At 37.3% G+C, this 16241-nt stretch overlaps 1 protein-coding gene across 1 annotated transcript in view; it reads right to left on the reverse strand.

The window, feature by feature from the left end:
- Positions 1–16241, reverse strand: part of LOC104404858 (receptor-type tyrosine-protein phosphatase kappa-like) — a gene marked incomplete at its 3' end in the record, with an annotated part of 94462 nt that overhangs the window by 77275 nt on the left and 946 nt on the right.

Genomic DNA, 16241 nt, shown 5'->3' on the forward strand with positions numbered 1-16241 from the left:
CAGCCTTATAGGCTGTCATAAGTAATAGCTTTAAGTTAGCACTTTACTTAATTACACAAGTGTAATACGAAATCGATTCCTTGTGTCCTGTATTAGTGCCTTGCTTATTACAAAATACTTTTGTATTCCCTTTGTCAACATAAATTAGACTTGCACAATTTTTTCTAACAACACTGCTAAATTAAATATAAAGTAATGCAAAATTGGTATTGCACTTGTGTGCTTTGCAAGTATAATACTAAACCAATGGAGCTTCTAAATGCCATTAAACCATTGTATTTCCTTTTTATTTTATAAAGAAACTTTAAAAATCAAAATAGTTCTTAAAAGACATTTTCAATAATCTGCACCAAGAGCAATTGAGCTATCAATCTGAAATAAAACATACAGAAAAGCAAATTTGCACCCTGTCTATAAAAACCTGAAAACTTGTAGCCACTCGTTATTCATTAAAAATCAAACAGCAGAGAGAATGCTACCAGCAATTAATTTTGAGCACGGCTTGCATTATCATTTCAAGGTCAGGTTTCACTGCCCATGCCTCAGTGGGAGCTTAGTTTTGAGGACTAAACACCACTCGCAAGGGAAACATCATTAAACATGTGGTTGGAAAACTGAAATTACTTGCAATAGCAACAACTGAAAAACCTCTGCTAGCCTGGCTCGACCTATTTACCTTCTAGACAGAAGCAGGTAGGTGCCTTTCAGTAAGCTTTCACAAGCTACTAGATACCACCGATGGAATACCTGAGTCTACCCTTAATAAGAGTTTGACCTTCTGACCACAGACCCAAAGACTGGTTCAGTCCTGACAATGCCTGACAGGAACGCAAAACCAGTGACCAATACTTTCAGGAAAGATTAAAAGCAGAACACTTAGAAGGCAAATTATTGCACCAATGGGGCTGGAGGGAAGAGAAAGCACAGGCAGTCTTGGCCCCAGCAGAGATTAGCAGCGATCTTGACACAAGTAAATCCAATCTCTTCGATATCAATGACTGGGCTATCCAAACACTCACTCATGCCACAAACATAATTTTCTACCTGTAGCAACTCTTTTAGGTCTTCTCCAAAATCCTCTCCATAGACTTTAAAGTGATAAAATAAAAATAAAAAAACTTGCATTTATTTATAATCTAGAAATCTAGATGATTTTTTTGTTTTGTTTTGTTTTATTTTTACTCCTAATGTAATCCTCTGACACAACTGTTAAGAATAAGTAGTTCTTTTTCTCACCACATCCTCTCCTTACAATGCAGGGGTTTTTAAACTGTAAGGTGAATTCAGGTTGCTGGTGTAATGTATGCACCCCTGTCCCATGACTGATTGAGAACAAGACATGACTATGATGCAGCAATGACAATTTGGAAAAACGCACCAAAAATAAGTGGCCACTTCTTTGCAAATGATACCTGTCAGGAACATAGGCCTCCTTTATCTATTTTTCCAAATTCATAAAATGCTGCAGGTATGGATTTTTTCCCTTCAAATCTGTTGTAACACACTGGGGAGAAAAAATAGTTCTAACTATCTGACTAGTTATTAAATATATTATAACATACAGAAAAATGTTTCAGTAAGCTGAAACCAGTATTATTTTCTTTACAAAGCTATCAGACTATTTTTCTTGAAATTGATATATATCTTTCAACATATTTGTGTTTGTGTGCATATAGATGGTTTTAAATCTCAAAACAAAGGTTTCTCTATTTCTTCCAATTTTTTTTTTGAAGATAACATTGCCAGCAACACCTATGAATGGTGATGGACATTTGCAAGCAATTGCTGGAACCAGTTAGGGACTGCAAGTTTTCAATTCAACACCACTGAAGTCCAAACAAAGCTAGATCTTTTTCCTGTCCTTGAACATAGCAGAGAATATTGGTCTGCCTTTTCCTTTTTTTTTTTTTTTTTTTTAAATTTTTAAGGCAGCGAAGGAAGAATGACTGATTTTGAAACTTGTATTTCACCATGACTCCGTCAGGAACTGTTCATGTTGGTTCCTCCCTTTATGTCTCAGACAACTTTCATACAAAAGGCAGATAAGAAAACATACTACCCCTCATTGCCACATGCTGTTTCCTGACCCCAGCCTTCAAAGATGAGCTGCTCCTTGCCTCCTCCTGACACTCAGTTACAGCAGTGAACTTCAGACTTTCAACAGCGCAAGAGCAGCAAAGATTTGCAAGGATAGGCTGGTTCTCATGTCCTGCAGTGCTTTGATCTCTTCCCCAGCTTTCCTACACAGATGATCTTAGCTACTAAATCTGGATCTCACCACCTTCATCTCTTCTGGTCCCTTGAAGCCCATGTGAATCTGTACCTTATGCATCTTTCCCTGAAGGGACCTTGGAAACCAGGAACTGCCTCCTCCAGGTGAGTGACCTCATGGAGGAAGAAACAGAGCTTGCCACCTTACCTGAAAACATGAGCTGAACTACGTGGTAGAGAAGCAGCTGGGGGATGAGACCTTCAGTAGCTATGTGATGGTACTAGAAAGATAGTAGTGAGCATTTCAAGACCTCTCGTGCTCTGCCCTGCATTTTATTTTTAAATATAGGATACATTTAATAGAAAATGCTATCCTCTTGTATAAAGACTTCAGTTGATGCTGGCGTAGAAGAGGATGGGGAGGAAGTGTCCTGGTAAGCAAATGCTGGCCTCACCACTGCTGAGATTTACTCTGTCAGTGTGTAATTGTCAAGGGAGCAGAAGGATCCTTCAGACAAAGTGAAAGGCCTGAGGGCCAGCAGCTACAGAGGATGCAGTCTGTTAACTCTCAGCATACACACAGCAGTACCACCAATACAAATCCAGAGGTTACTGACTGCTACAAACAAATTGATTTACAGATGCTCCAAGAACACTACAAAAATAGCAACAAAAAAATGTAGGGATCAACCAGGTGGGTAGTGACTTCGCAAGTCTAAAAGATAAAAAGTCACAGGGAACTAGACTTGGTCGTGTCTGGCCTCGCATCCAAGACCTAAATAGGATCGGGAAAGACATGCTGATAACAACAAAAAAATTCTGTAGCTTTCTTAGAGCTGGAAGGCTAGTTCTTCTAATACAATTTAACTTATGAAACAAAGGTGAAGCTTGCTACACAGAAAATTGCTACACATGCTTCAACTTAGCTAACAAATGTCAGTCAGAGTAATGCTCCAAAATGTGCAGACTTAAGCAATTTAAGTATTTGCGTGTTTTATGCATTTTAAGGCAAATAATTCTCTTTTAAATGTCAAAACACATTTTTTATTAATTTTATTTTTCTCTAACTGCCAGATGAAACTTTCATGTTAAAGAATTTGAAGGATATTCTTGTCTGTTGTTGTTTATAGGAAATAATATGCATAAAAGATATCTTACAGAAAGAGAGCAAAATAAAGTATTCCAAAGTTAAGAAATGCTATCTTTGAGATATCAGTAACAAATTTAATTCAATTTCCTTATCCATATGCAGTATCATATTATGTTTAACCACATGACTTTCCTTAAGGCAACATGGAAAGATCTATACATAAAAATATGTCAACTAATGTAGGCGGCACAGACTGAAAAAAAGCAATAAATACAACTGTGTATTTTTCCAGTATTCCTTGTATACTGCTTTAAAATAATCAAACTATATTGCAGAAAGATGTATCAGAGAACACACTTTACTGACAGCTGTAAAAAAAAACCAAGTGCAGCAGCATCAGTGTCTTACTACATGAGTCCTCACACACATTTTGTACTTACTTAGAAGCACATAGTCAACTAGACACTCATCAGAGAACATCCTGAGAGGTTTGCCTGGCCTGTTAAGCTTCTAATGCTTATCACAGTATTAGCTTCATAATCTATCATTTGATTCAGCACATGCTAGGGTAGTTTATCAGTTTTCTATACTCATGCAGTTCCACTACAGAAAAAGCGTCCTCAATTTGCTCAGCAATTCTGAAAAAAAAAAAAAAAAATCCAGTTATCCTAACTCTAACAAACTGATTTTGTGATTGCAGCTAGAAAAGTCTACACTACTGCTTTAAAATGAAAAGAACAGAAACAGAGGCATACCAAATACAGATAAAGTTATTAGAAAATTATTTTGATTATGGACAAGGTATGAATTTTAAAAACATTTTTCTGTATCTGATTTAGATCAAGTATTTCAAATTTTCAAACCCTTCAAACATGATAGTAGTAGGTTGGTCCACCATACCACAGGTTAAGAAAAAGTTCCAGGATGGTACTGCCTGTTACTGGAGAACACCTTTTGTTTTCCTTATTTTTATAGGTGATAACTTAATTTCTCCTTACATATACAGAAATCTAACAGTGCAACAGTAGTATCTAATAGTTCAGAATTAAAGCAAGTTTGCTATAAAATGTATTTCATCAATATGCAGACTATCATAATGACAATGAATATTGTCATTCAAAGATAGGACTTGACTGATACAGACTGTGTAGAACTTCTTTATCAGCTAATGCAAACATAAGTTCCCACTGAGAAGGGAAAAATAAAAAAAAACCCCAACACACAAAATTCCATTCTGCCATAAACCCCAGCATACAAACACACACTGCTGGGAAGACAGAAGAAAAAGAACAATTGCCCCTCCCCAAGCTTTTATGGCAACTAGTACACAGCTAACAGGCTACTCGGTTCAGCCTGGAGAAAGGACTCAAAAAAGGAGGCAATCTGAGGTAGAGCTTGAGGTTTCACAGGCTTCCTAACCAATAATAACTTACAGGCTACCAGAAACAAAGCCTCACTCTTCTAGCATATTCCAGGCACCTCTGCAGCCAGCTTCAAAGGAAACTGGATAACTATTTCCCCATTTCAGTCAGTATACAAAGACCGTTCACTATATATTAGCTGAGCGCCAGCAGAGAAACAACTTGACAAGTCAGAAGCTGAAGCAATATGTGTCAAAGAGATTGAATTCCACTTTTATATTAGTACAGAAAAAGACAGTGCATGATTATTGCTTGGAGCATGTGGTTGTTTAGGGGATAATGCTAGCACCTTAACACTGAGAAGTAATGGAAATTGTCTATCTTGTTCTCATTCTTTCTGAGACAGTCACTTGTGATATGTCTTGTTACACTGCCAGGTCATTTCTCTCTTCAGGCTCCTTAAATATCACCTGTCCAAGTTGACAATACATCTCTCCAATGATGACATGCTTTGTCCCTTGCTAAATAGCTAGACACTCACTTTACTAAGGATGAAAAGTTACACTTTACTTGCAGAAATTAAAACATTACAGGTTGGCCACTATGTTAGAGCTCTGCTCCCAATGCTGCCCATCTGCAAGGATGCTCAGCCCCCCAGCATCAAGGCATCTTACTCTGCAGAAGCCTTGGCTCGTGTCCCCCTTTATGTTCTTGTTTCTCATAGAAAAAGATTACTCCTAACATGGCTAAATTCAGAAAGATGGATTCTCTTAATAAAATTTCAAACTAACAAACAAAAAAAAAGCATACACAATGACTTCCATGTTCTTTCAAATGCCATCACATCCACTGAAAGGAAATTCTATGACAGAATTTGCACTGCTTTTAGTACCCCATTTTCTCTCACCAGCAATTATTCCATGCAGAAAACAACTCAGCAAACCCCACTCTAAAAAGACAGAACTTCAGCACCAGAGAAAATAGTTTCTTCATGAACTGTCAGTGCTATGTGATACTTAACCCCCACTACAAGTCCACATCAGCTGGAGTAAAGCATAAGATGAAACACAAAAAGGATGGTGAGAGAAACAGTAGGATATTTAAAACCAGATTTTTGCAACCCAAGGTTGAAAAAAGTATATTGTAAAGGCTACAAGTTTTTTGTTGATGATGTTCCTTACTGTAACTGCTACATATTTGTTTTCAGGCCTGAGTTACTGTCTAGACTGGCAGAAGGAAGCATGCCTATCATCCTGAGAGATTTCCACAGATCTACTAATGCAGGATAGCTGCTTTCCAGAGGCTAGAAAAAGCCACACGTGGGCACACGTGTGTCCACTGAGAAAATACGTAAATTATCTACGAGATCAGTTTTAGGAAAACAGCATTTGTAATGGAAGCATCTGACATTTTCTAATTTAAGCCTGTCCACAAGGCAGACTTTCAGAGTGTGCTGAAAGAACACGACTTCCACAGAATCTGCCCCCCGTGAGGGACAGCAGCCCACCTGAAGCCTCACCGCTTGGAACTCCATAGCATACCTGTTTCCAAGAGATCTTTAAATTACACAGAGTCATCACAGAAATCATTGTACAGATTCAGAATTCCCACCTTAGACTTGCAAATCCTTTCTTAAATATGGAGACAGAAAGCTGATTTGTGAAGGGAATATGGTATGGTAGCACTTTTGTTTCCACTATTGGAATCAGATCAAATTAACACAGAGGGGAAAAAAAGGCAAGTTTGTGAACTGACTTTATTTAAAGCATACAGCAACTTGTAAATTCAGGACTAAATAATTCACAGTAAGAAATAAAGATCATGGTTATATATGTTTATTGATTTCTATACAATATTACTGTTGTTTATATTTTTTCCTCATTGGATAAACTATGGATATATGCTCTGAATATGTACAATACTAAAGTGACAATGAAGAATGTCTACCATGTTAATTGTCTTTGAAATACATATTCACCACCTTTCCAGTTACCAGTAGGCAAGGTAAGTCAGATCTGTGAAACTTTTTACTTGTTTCTGTTCTGTATAGGTTGCCATGGTTTAATCCCAGCTGACAACTAAAGACCATGCAGCCACTCAATCGCTACCTGCCCCACCCAAGTGGGATGGGCAGGAGAACTGGAAAAGATAAACCCCACCAGCTGAGATAAGAACAGTTTAATAATTGAAATAAAGTAAAATATTATTATTGTTGTAATGAAAAGGGAGATAATAAAAAGAGAGAGAGGAATAAAACCCCAAAAACCAAGCGATGCACAATACAATTGCTCACCACCCGCTGACCAATACCCAGCCTGATGTACACAGCAATCAGTCCCTTTTGGGTAACTTTCCCCATTTTATATACTGGGCATGATGTGCTGTACACCCCTTTGGCTAGTTTGGGTCAGGTGTCCTGTCTCTGCTTCCTCCCAGCTTCCCATGCGCCTCCTCACTGGCAGAGCATGAGAGACTGAAAAGTCCTTGATCGGAGTAAGCGCCACCTACCAAACCTGAAACATCGGTGTGTTACCATTGTCCTCAGACTAAAGCCAAAACACAGCACTGCACCAGCTACTAGGAAGAAAATGAACTCTAGCCCAGATGAAACCAGGACAAGGTACTATATTCATCACTCGCTAATCTGTGAGACTTCTAAAAGCATATTACCCAATGTGAATAATTTCTACAGTATATGTTCCCTCATCCACTGTTTAGAAAGAAGCATCTGTACTTTTGCTCCTAAGTTTTAAATTGTGTTTCACAGCTGAAGGGAAGGAATAGATGGGGTTGGAGGGTGGGTATAGTTGTGTTTAAAAAAAACCAAAAAGCTGAGCAACAGTAAAAGAAAACTTGGTAATGGCAACCTAAAATGTCTTAAGAGGTGAAGTGGCACACACACACAAAAAAGGAACATGTTCAAGTAGCATGATCCTTAACTATGGCTATTCAGAGAATAAGAGACAAGTGCTAAGACAGCCATGAAAAAAATTAAGTTCAGGAGTAAATTGGTCTCCACTGATTTCTATACAGTATGATTGCTGCTCTCTCCCTACACTTCCCACCCCAGTAAGTATCAAGTGAACACCAAGAGTAGACTCTGCAAGGACAGACACAAAGAAATGCTGGTCATGCTAACAGCTGAACACAGAGCAGTTGCTCTTTATTTTCAAGGGGTGTGTGTCTGTCCACAGGACCACAAAAAATTACATCAGTAACAAAATGTGTCAGTGGATGAATAAAAATTTCTTCTCTAACATGATCTTCATTGTACTAAATTCTAGTTACAAACTACTTAGCTGTGGAAAGCATTCAGACAGAAAAAGCAAAGATCTCATTGCAGCCAGCACAATAAGAGAAGCATTAGCTCTGAAAATAAAATAAATTTTAAAAATCACATGAGGTAAGTCAACGTGAGAGAAAAATGCACATTAACCCCATTTTCCAAATGGCATCGAGATGCGAAGTGAACTGATCTGTCAAGGTGACAAAACAGCCACAAACAAAGCATTTTCTTGAACTGCAGTTCAGTGCTGTCTTCAAATGTCGTTACTTTAAGGAAATGTGGTGCAACTGAACTAGTTTGCTTATTTGTAATCATCTAAGCAGCTACAAGTTGTAAACTGTGAATGCAGCACATTCTGTTCCCCAGTGGGTGTCCATGCTCTGACATTTCAGCCTAATTGGTAGAGTTCATTTTGCAGACAAAAGAAGGTATGTTGTCAAATATATTTTCACCAGTCCTTCACATCGAGCACAATTCTCTAAAATAAAGCTAATAAACTGCAAAATGTGTGCTTATGGTACTCTCAGCATTTGAAATGTTTAATTATCTGAATTATAATTAAACATGTTGCCATTTCCAAGAGTAATGAAATAGCTTTCAGCAATTAATGGCCGGGGACGGAAGGGGGAGGGGGAAGGCATAAAATGAAATAGTTTTAAAAGGTAATATGAAATGAAAAATACTAGTATACAAATGAAATGATAAACTGATCATGTAGTGTGGTTGGAGATGTGAAACAAGGAAAATAAGTTTCAACCACATGAGAAATCATTGCCTAAATCACATCTGCATCTCTAAAAACAGTATTAATTCTGGACATGTCACACCTTAACAACAAGATTTTGCTTCCAGATTTTAAGTTTCTGCCAGGATTCTTTTGTTTCCTAATTCTCCCAACAGCAACCTATTCTACAACACCACACTTTTAATTCTATAGAACAGAATGCTGCACAGATTTGGGGAGCGGTTGGAGAGACAAGGATAAAGGGCTTAGGTCAGAATGAAACTAATTTGGTAAGCAATTCCAAATATGCACATTCAAAAGCTTTAAAACATTCTCTAATACCAAAGAAAGGGTAAGAAATTTTGCTCCGATTTACACAGCCAAGGACTACAGAAGCACTTTTCATTCTAGTGCTCAAGTGACAGCCCTAATGATCAGTAATCCCACCCACATAGTGTCAGCCCATGCCTAGGGCCTGAGCCCCTCCATTTCCCACTCTGTAAATATGGACTACTTTGTTTTTACTATACTGCAGCTGGCCTACCTGAAACACAGATTAGCATCGCTCAATTCAAATCACTGAAAATTAGTAACCCAATTCTTTTTGGGAGTGTCTTTTTTTCTACCACTTTCGTAATATTTTGCAATTTGCCAGCTTTATCATAGTTACATTTTCTTTATAAATCATGTGGAACTGTTCCTGATAGGACCCAAACAGAAATGTTTATTCAATTAATTCATAAGAATGGCTTTAAATGTATCTGCTAGTTCTTCTCCATTTGAGATGATTTTATTCTGGTTTCTTAATCAAAATGTTTTATATCAAATTAAATGCATTAGAGAAGAACAATATTGCCTTTATTAACCAAATACGTAATCTGGTTTTAAAAATCAAGTTAATCTGACAAGATCAGTATTCCATAAACCTGTTGACTGTCTTTAATTGCATTACTTTCTTAATTCTTCATTAATCAGCCCTTGTACTGGCTGTTCCATTATTCTATTTAGAATTAAAGTCAAGATGACAAGCTTTTAATTAATTGGGTGATCCCGATACTTAATGTCAGTATTTTTAACATTTATTTTTAAGTCATTTGAAACAGATTTTTATTTTAATTTAAAAAAAACCCAACCAACAAACAGCAAACAAAACCATCTAGCAGTAAGAGTCTTGACAAGCCATTTTAGGATTTTTGACCTGCAGATCACCTGAGGTGTAACTTGACATCAGCTGCCGCTTAAAATGCTCCTCAGCTTATTGTTATAATGGAAGCTATTTCATTACCATACCATACAAAAGCATCACCTGGTACATTCCCCATCTCAGCACCAGCAGGAGGATTTACTAAGAAATAAAATGAAGAAAGTGAAATTCACACAGTTCTGCCTCACACAGTCTAGGTTCAAATGAGGAGGAAAGAATTAAGCTGCCCATTTTTAAAATGAAACAATATTGAGAAAATAAGAAAGCAAACAAGAATTAAATGAAAAACAAGGACTCATGCAGCAGAATAAAGCCCAAAGAATCAATGCCAGTGAGAACAAGGAAGCCTCTCCTAAGTATCAAGCACACTAATGAATTATACTAAAAAATATTTATTGCAGCTGAAATTAAAAATAGAAGTCGCAGTTGAAAAATTATCTCCAGTCTTCTGAAAGGGTAAGATTTTCTCAACCTACAGTCATGTTCTTTGGAAGTGAATACAGACCAAAAATCTGCGTTTACCAGTCCCCAAACTCTGGAGAAGGTATAATCAGGCTCTGAGTTATCTGGCCCAGGTGCACCCGTAGCATTTTCAAGTGCTGCAATATGAATTATTGCCCACGTCCCTTCTTTTACAGCTGGAATGGGCTCCGTGGATTAATGTACTACAATACATTTTCCTGCCACAGATCGTGTTCCTCTTGGAAGTGTGATCTATTGACTAGTTACATGCGCTTTGGTTATATCACAGCGGTCTCAGTGCTTTGGCATGCTCTGCACTGGGAAAAGCTGCCGAACAAGCTTAGGTGAGACAGGAGATGGAGGAATTGCTTGAAAGACAGGGGAGCTCTGGGGGGTGTTGGCAGGTGCTTCTTTTCCTCCCCCCGCCCCTGTCACACAGATGAAGTGATATGCTGACCTAGTATCTCTTACCAGAAAGAGAGCTATCATCTTTGACTCAAGGACTTCCTTCAACTTCATGCACTTTGCACTGAAGGCCTGACCGACCAGCATGTTAGGTGCCAATGACTATAATCACATCTTGCTGTAGCTAACTTATCCCTCCCTGCCCACTGGTAAAGACTTCAGAAAGAAGGCAAAGGAAGACATGCACACAACAGAGGCTTTGAGAAGTGGGCAGCCATGCTAGAAAAACTGCCTAGGTCTGCCACCTTAACTCTCAGTGATTTAGAGCAGTGTGATTTACTGCTGAGTTCATCACTATACAATAAAGAACTAGCCTCGAACAAAGCTTATCCCAAAAATGAAGCACAAGAGAATTCAGGAAATCCATGTCTCATTGTATAACACAGCACTCGTATAACACAGCACTTGCAATGTCACAGGACGAATGTTTCCAGTTAATGCCGAGGCAGCTTGCAGCTGCAAATACAAAAAAAAAAAAAAAAAAAAAAATATTATACTAAGCGAGGCTGAATATAGTGAACAAAAAAAAGTTGAAAACTAATTTAGGGGAGGTCAGTATCTGAACTTGCAGCTTACTGCCAATTCAACTGAGTCATCTGTATCGTGCTCCTTTGAAAAAGAGCATACCATGCTTAATTTACACAATCTGACAAGAACTTGGCTTAGGCAATCTTCCTAGTTTCCTGCTAGGTGAGTCAGCTGTGCTACAGTCCTTTCTTATGGATATAAGCATCATTAGGATTCTATATGTGGTATGGGTATCTGAACAGTGGCAAGCAGCATAAAAAGCAGAATATGGTTGTGTGTGCCAGCCTATAGCCCAAATCGGACAGCTCTTCTACAGGATGCTTTCTCAATAACAACTCTGGTATTCAGCCCTAAAGGGAATATGATGAAGCTCATTAGTCCAGACTTTCTCCATTGTTTAAATACCTTTTCTCTTTCTTTTTTTTTTTTTTTTCTCCATATCATAGCCAACTAGTAAACCTATATGGAACAAGACACTGGTGCATTTGGTATCTGATAGCGAGATCTTAAATGTTTCCAATTACTACTTGGCCAAAAGCCCAGAAACAGTCATGAATGCCAAACACATTTGCAAAAACAACAGCAACTTATAAATGTTGGCGTAATGTAGACCTTTCCGCAATGACAAATGCAAATAATTTTTAAAAGTACCACATTCATTTAGTTTCAAGTTGTTCATTTTTAGTTTATTCTAAGAAAGTGTTCAACTTGTGAACAACAAAACCACGAGTAATAAGATCATGTAATTTAAGCACTCAAAATGTATTTAAGCTCCTCTTGAATCTATATTTTAAGTCTCTAATGATATCTACTTTGAGGGGAAAAAAAGGTAAAGATTCTGTTTGTAACATTAAGATAACTGTTTTGCTGTAAAGGTAAATATCTTCTCCCTGTCCACTTTAAAAAAAAAAATATTGAAAATGACACATTTATCTGTATTCTTATTACTATTTATTAACTATTTAAATATTAATTTCAGATTCACTACTGCAAGAGACACAAAGAGCACAGCTTATCCATTCAATGTCATATTTTTCAGAACCCTCCTGTGATGCTGACTGTACTCAATTTTACAAGCCCCTTGCCTCACATACCAGCATCCTAAATTCTTATGTACAGCACACAGCAAAGCCTATAAATCCCCTTCTCCACCTTGAACTCCCCACCTCCACCCTTCAAGTGTAAAAGGCAAACACTGACCAAAAAAGCTCTGTACGCATCCCTCATTAGCACACACAGATTCTATACTGCACCATGTCTTTCACCCTACTCATTTAAAAAATCAGTTCAATCTTTATGTAACCAGAACAACATTTTAGTTCTCCAGATGGTCATGCAAAGTCACTTTCTCAATGGCAACATTGCCAGGGTCCCTCTGTTAAAAATCTCAAGAAAATGAAAAACTAAAACCAAAATCAACCTTAACTTGCTTTTCTTTTTCAGTGTTTCCCCATCTTTTGTCTTCCCTTTTATTTTGTTTTGCTAGAGACAAATTCAGCAGTATCATGTTTTCTGTGTATATTGTTTTAAAAATTAATAAATGTGCAAATTTTAAACAAACATTCTGCACTTGAAAAAGGCAGGCAGAAAGCTGCTCAGCTCTCAAGCCTTCAACTGCAGGCGATCACACACCAGCACTGCACCACTGAAACAGCATCTCTGCTATAATGCCCTGAGGCTGGTTGTTACCGTTAGGTCTCTGTGACAGATAATGATTTTGAACAAATTAATATTATTATTAATAACAACAACAACAATAATAAAATCAATATATTGTTCTGTTCTCAGCTTTGGTAATGCTATAAAGCTTTCCCTCCTCTTTACTCATTTTATTATCAAAACCAAATAATACAGGCATAAGTTTCCCAAAATGAAGTCACTTGGAAAAAACTAAAACCACACAGGACTCTTTCTCCAACTGCTCTATAATTCTCCAGGTTTTACTGGGATAAAAAAAAAAAAAGAAAAATCACACCTTTGCACTGAACTTCAGTAAAGTAGGAGCAAGCAATTCCACTGTGTACATATATTAAGCTCTGGACAGGCTGAACTACTGACCTCCTTTGGCACTAAAATATCAGTTAATCATAAAACTGAGCTGTAAGCTGTTACTCAGAAGCAGTAGCCAATATAAGAGAATAACTTCTAACTTATAGTTGATAAAGCAGGCTAAGTGGACAATTTTAGATTACCACATAATTTCTACACTCCTCACACAATCTCAGAAGATACGCTCAGAAGGACACCACACTCCAAAGCCACAGAAACAACCATAAGGAGTACTTCTGATTAAACTACTACCTTCTGCCTTTCATTTTGGTTTTAAAATCCTTGAGAAGTCAATAATTTGAGCAATGACACCAGGCAAGAGGTGTAGTCGTACTGAAACAAAGCTCAAATGCACCATAAGGATTGATGGGGAGGAAGGAGCCTTCAGCATTAGCAGCTTGAAATTATTTGTGTTTGATCACAGGCAGGCAAGAAGACCACTCAGCACTGACTCCAGTTGTGCTTAGAAATGGAAATACAAAGCATGCATCTGGGTATTAAGGAGGATAACGTCAGAATATTGTGTTTTGTTTCACGTGTTTTAATCTTTTAGTCTTAAAAACACTTAAAAGCTGCTTAAAAACACTCAGTGGTTTCACATAGTTGACTGCTCAGCACTACCTTTAATTGCAGATTGGTAAAACAACACACAAGTTTTCTATCAAATGCTGTAACTCAGCTTCAACGCAGGACGCCTTACCTGGGAAATGCCAGGTAGACAAATAGGCTGCCAAAGGACTTTTAACTAGTGAAAGAATTATCTCTTCATTAGAAAGCAATTTTGTTTAGCGTTAGTGGAAACATTTACTAAATGAGTCACCAGACACTGGTTTTGCTATAAGGAAGACAGAAAATGATCTAAATACTTAATAATAAATTAGCACGTCTGATACCGAGGTAAGTACAACCATAGCTCAAATTCTTCAGAAGGAGGATACAGCTCCAGCAAAGCACAGGCCAACTGATCAATAGTATGTTATTAAGAAATGTCATGAAATTATAAATACTGAATAAGTTATGGAAAAAATAATTTCTAATCTTAATTTGAAAACAATGCTAATATTTGCTTAGATATTAAATAAATGAAGAGCGGAATGCCAAGCTATTCTTATTGATGTACCAGTGAGTTTGCTATTGCTGCTACTTGGAATGTAAACATTAAAAAACTCATCAGATCAATGCTCCCTAATGTGTGGGTTTTAATCTGTATATAGTGCAGTCAAACTTCAAACTGAAAATTCATTTATTTCCCACCATTCCTATTGACACTGAGCAGATAATCAATTATAACTTATTTCAGAATCTGAACTAATACGTACAAAACTTACAGAAAGACAAAATTGACAAAGAACATTGACACAAAAGAGAGTGTCTCTCTGAAAATAAGTGATCTTGTCAGAAACAAGAATTAGGAATAATTGAAGAATCTCCAGAAAGAAGATATTGCTGCAGAGATGTCATCTAATATAGCACAGTAAATCACCTGCCAGTCATTCGTACAATACCAGCCACAGCAGAGACTGCAGGGTGAGCTATTCCACTATTATCTTTACCTTTTCTTACAAATCTTCTCTTCAGAAGAGACTAATTTTTATGTATATTGTGTGCCTTTATGAGTAAAATACATATAAAAAATATATATAAAAACATATATATATTCATATTGCCTTGGGCTTGCAGTTGTCTTACAGAAGCCTTGGGAGAACACTGTGGAAAAGTAAGGTCTGCCTTCATTTTCCAGACAGGTGAGGAGGAAGCAGGGCAACCTGCCGCTCAACCCAGTGCCTTCCCTGACTGATCACTGGTGCTGGGCACAATCCTTCAGTTTCCACAAAGCCTTGCTGACTCACCTTTTTCTAATTGAAACTGGCTAATAGCAACATTTATTTGCCTTCACTTTCATGGGATAAGAAGAACCAGTCTTACTGCAAGATAAACATCTCAAAATTTGTTAAAATAATGTTGGCCTGGAAGTTCAGATTTTTCAAGTATTTTTTTGATCTGGTTCACTTCATAGTGGATTAAATTGAGCTGAAAATTTGTCTCAAGACAGACTACATTTTGGCACCTTATATGTGAGGGTTAGGTTAAAAACAAAGTAAAAATAAAATCATACCCACCATAACTTTGTTTCCCCTAAATGGCTTCTAAAACTACATCACATAAATCATGACTTCTTTTCTTTTGTTTTCCCATTAAAAAAGCTTTAGTCTGCCACAATCTGGGTAAATTAAATAATATTTTTTCAAGCACTGGGAAAAAGAATCTGAACATTTGGGTTTTGTTAGTCCTAGCTCAGCCTTTCTAAAACAGAAGCTGCTTTCAAATTTCTACTTTCTCAGAACAATGCCTAAATGAATTCAGTACAATAAAGCAATGCTTTAACCTTATTTAGATCTCAACAACTGCCATCTTAACCGAGATGGACACACAGATCTTTTTACTTCACAGGAAAGACAGACTAAATTATAAATAAGATCACGAATTCAAAAAAATGCCTTCAGGTTTAGTCTTGCTCTAGCTGTGTCTCAGCTTCCGATAGTACTATGCCCAATTTCAAAAAAGACTGTCTAGTTTACTCAGATTCATACCTACTGACCTAGTCCACATGAAGTCCTGGCTTCTGATGCAGACCCTAACCCTCTTCCTTAAGTAAACAAAATGAGTGGCCATCTATGCTTAGATGAGAACTTGAACAGTTGTCCCACTGAGGGACAACTCACGAGTTGGCAGAAAAATATTTTATTTATATTTGTTTTATATATGTGCACATATACATGACACATGGAAATCTGCAACTGCAGCTCTTCTTTCTTATTACTTTAATGCAGTTTTGAATAGATGGTTATCAGCACTCTTTC

This window comes from Nestor notabilis, unplaced genomic scaffold, assembly GCF_000696875.1.
Source record: "Nestor notabilis isolate BGI_N333 unplaced genomic scaffold, ASM69687v1 scaffold12814, whole genome shotgun sequence".
Classification (NCBI taxonomy): Eukaryota; Metazoa; Chordata; class Aves; order Psittaciformes; family Psittacidae; genus Nestor; species Nestor notabilis.